Raw genomic sequence first — 3,995 nt, forward strand, 5'->3', positions numbered from 1 at the left:
CTGCACCGAGGGTAGCGGCGGGGTGGAGGGAGGCGATGGGGAATAGTCGGAAGAAATTCTTCCTTATCGAATTTGTTTAAGCCCTTCCATTATTTGGCCTCAAACAGGTAAACGTTTAGGAGCCGTTCTGTCTTACAGTAATAGAAACCTTCCAGAGTTCGGTGCCAATTTTGTCCCAAAGCTCCCTGTCAAGAGAGAACCCAGCTTTCGGAAATTCAGGGACATTTTTGCTCATCCATTTAAGAAATGCAGCTAATGCCACTCTCTCCGTAATTCAGTTGGGCGGCGCTGCCGGACTGGGCTTGATCAGCCTCGGCTTGATTTGCCCCATGCAATGGGTGCCATTTGCAGCATCTGATTCACTCAGATGTGAATGATCCAAATCCTTTATTGCAAGTTCTCAGATCACTTATATAACTTCACAAGTTTGCTTTTTATAGCTTTCCCATCCGTCCCTACAACTTTCCTATCCACCTTTACGTGTCAACAGAACATTCTACAAACACTCCTCAACCGTTCATGCAGGCGCTTATCCAATCAGAGCCACGAGCTGTTCCTTCTTCTAAAGGTGTCCTTGGTTCTCATGCTGTTTATCTTGCTCCACAGCTGCTGCTCCGTACAGTCCTTCTTGTTCTCCCACATTTTTCCAATTTCTATCAAGGCACAATGTAATGTCCATGTGCCGAGCTATGTTCAGAGCCACACACTGAGCCTGACAAGGACTCAGTTTGATAGGCATAGTAAACACTGGAAAATACAATGCCAAATAACTCCTGGCGCATCTGAGTGAATCAGATGCTGCAAATGGCACCCATTGCATGGGGCAAATCAAGCCGAGGCTGATCAAGCCCAGTCCGGCAGCGCCGCCCAACTGAATTACGGAGAGAGTGGCATTAGCTGCATTTCTTAAATGGATGAGCAAAAATGTCCCTGAATTTCCGAAAGCTGGGTTCTCTCTTGACAGGGAGCTTTGGGACAAAATTGGCACCGAACTCTGGAAGGTTTCTATTACTGTAAGACAGAACGGCTCCTAAACGTTTACCTGTTTGAGGCCAAATAATGGAAGGGCTTAAACAAATTCGATAAGGAAGAATTTCTTCCGACTATTCCCCATCGCCTCCCTCCCACCCCCGCCGCTACCCTCGGTGCAGAAAGCAGATCCTGCCCGGACCCGATCCACAGCTCCAAACTCACCCTCGGCAGGGGAGAAATCGAAACCCCTCCCCGCGCTCCCGCGCGCCCCCGTCAAGAGCCGTGACGCTCCCGCCCTCCGCCCCGCCTACGTTGCCTGCTGCTGTGTCTCTGCAGCCTGCATGTAACTTGGTTAAAGACAAGGACGGACCGGAACCAGAGGAAGATCTGATTCTGGTCCAGTAGATCCGGAAGACGAGCAGAACATTTTCCCTCCTGATGATAAGTGGAACGGAGCGGGAAAGAAAAATTTTTCTACAGCGTACTACGGTGCTTTAGAGCAGTGCAGAAAAGAAGCAACATCACAGGGCAATGCTGATACGTTGCCTTTGCGAGTGTTGTATCATGCAAATCAGGTCCACCCATTGGGAATCCCTGCCTTATGAGCCAGTAAAGGAGCTAAATCAGCGAGACATTATGGAATTCAGTCTCCCTTTACCTGTAATCTTTTGCTTCCAATCAGTTATGACGCCTCACGCCTGGAAAATTTTGTTACAAACCATCCTGTCTCCCATGCAATAATCCATGTTTATGACTAAATACAGAGAATAGGCTACAATCCAGGCTATGAATAATTTGAATAACTTAAATCATATTGGCATGGAGTAACTCATGGGGGAGGGGCTCTGGGCAACACCTCAGTACCAGGCACAGATGCATAGGCAATGCCTTCAACAAGTTAAGACTATGGTGTTGCGTGCTATCCGTCGGATACCTGATCCTATTTTGTTTCATGCCTCATTTACATCAATTAAGCAGGGGGGCTGCCGAGCCCTACATCAAATTTCTTGACCGTTTACAAAATACGCTAGAGAGACAAGTGGAAAATCAAGCCGCCCGAGATGTTTTGCTTAAGCACTTAGCAGTAGGAAATGCAAATGCAGATTGTCAAAAAGTTCTACAATCCTTAAAGAATGCAGATCCATCCATTCCTGACATGATTAAAGCCTGTCAAAATGTAGGCACGGAAAGTCACAAAATGACCTTGCTAGCACACGTGCGGCGTCCTGACTAGGTGCAGGGACAGCTCAAAAAATGAATTGTGGGGAACCTGCTCGTGTACAAAAGGATTTTAAAAAGCCTAAGTGAGCAAATAAAAAAGCTTGTGGTGTTCTGGCTTGACCCTGTCCCTGATGTGGGAGGGGGCTAGCACACTGGGTGAAAGAATGCGGATCTAAACTCCTTGTTGCTGCACGGCTCTTTGATCTGCCAGGAAATGGGAAGAAGAGTGTGAGACCGCGCGTCAAGACAAAAATATGGTCCCAAATTGGTCAGCCACTGCCTGGCCAGCTCACTCAGACCACCACCAGGAGTGCTGGAGTGGATCTGGCCACCGCTCAGTCAGTGGCGCTGACTGATAGCACCGTGACTCTCATTTCAACAGGTGTAATGAGCCTCTTGGGGACAGGTGTAGCGCCCTCTGTTAGGATGTCCTTCTGCTACACGGATGGGACTTTTGTTTTACCAGGAGTTACAGATGCTGACTACACTGAGGAGATTAAGATAATGGCATGGATGCCTTTTCCCCTGCTTTATTCCCAAAGGCTAGAAAATAGCACAATTAGTCCGTTTTCATTCTGTGGCTGAACCTGGCATCGGGGACCAAACTGCTGGATTTGGGAGCACGGACAAACCTTCCTTGCTATGGACTACACAAATATGAAAAGACAAACCATTATTACCATGCTTAGTAAAGGCCGAGTGAATACCGGAGTGGACGTTACCATCATTAAGTCAAGTGAATGGCCTCAGAATGGCCACTAGAAGACCCTAATTCTACTCTTTTAGGAGCTGGGGCTTGCAGCAAACCATACAGAGTGCCCAAATTTTATCTTGTAAAGAGCTTGACGGTTGCATTGCTCACACTGCTCCTTACATCTTGTTGGTTCCATGTACTTTGTGGGGTTGTGATCTTTTAAGTCAGTGGGACATGACTTTGCAGAAGAATTTTGAATAAGGGCCATTACTTGGCAGCAACTTATACCCCTAGCTTGGAAAACAGAGCAACCTGTTTGGGTAGATGAGTGGCCCTTAACAAAGGAAAAGTTGCTGCATTTACATGAGCTAGTTCAAGAACAGCTGGCTGCCGGTCACATAGTGCATACCGCCAACCCTTGGAATGCTCCAGTCTTCGTTACCCTCAAGAACAGTGGAAAATGGAGGCTTTTAGAGAACCTGCGTGCTGTCAGCGCAGTAACTGAGCCCATGGGGGTGTTGCACCCTGGTCTGCCTTTGCCTTTAATGTTACCTTTGAAGTGGCCTGTAGTGGTCATCGATTTAAAAGACTGTGGTTTTTTTTACCATTCGACCTCAACCAAAACATGCACCACGATTCGCTTTCTCAGTTCCCTCCATCAGCCAACAAAACCCTGCTCAGCCATATCATTGGACTGTTTTACTACAAGGACTAGGCTGAAAGTAAATCAGTTGTGCTGTATGACTTCCTGCAGGGACAGTGCAAAGTGGAGTCCATAGCATTATCTTAGTTTTCCCAGTGTAATCCGCATCAATAACATCACAGAATCACAGAATCACAGAATTGTAGGGGTTGGAAGGGACCTCTAGAGATCATCGAGACCAACCCCCCTGCCAAAGCAGGTTCCCTACACCAGGTCGCACAGGTAGGCGTCCAGGCGAGACTTGAATATCTCCAGAGAAGGAGACTCCACAACCTCCCTGGGCAGCCTGTTCCAGTGCTCCGTCACCCTCACCGTGAAGAAGTTCTTACGCACATTCGTGTGAAAACTTCCTATGCTGCAGCTTATGTCCGTTTCCCTCGTCCTGTCTCCACATACCACTAGAAA

This window comes from Meleagris gallopavo, chromosome 1 (assembly GCF_000146605.3).
Source record: "Meleagris gallopavo isolate NT-WF06-2002-E0010 breed Aviagen turkey brand Nicholas breeding stock chromosome 1, Turkey_5.1, whole genome shotgun sequence".
Lineage (NCBI taxonomy): Eukaryota > Metazoa > Chordata > Aves > Galliformes > Phasianidae > Meleagris > Meleagris gallopavo.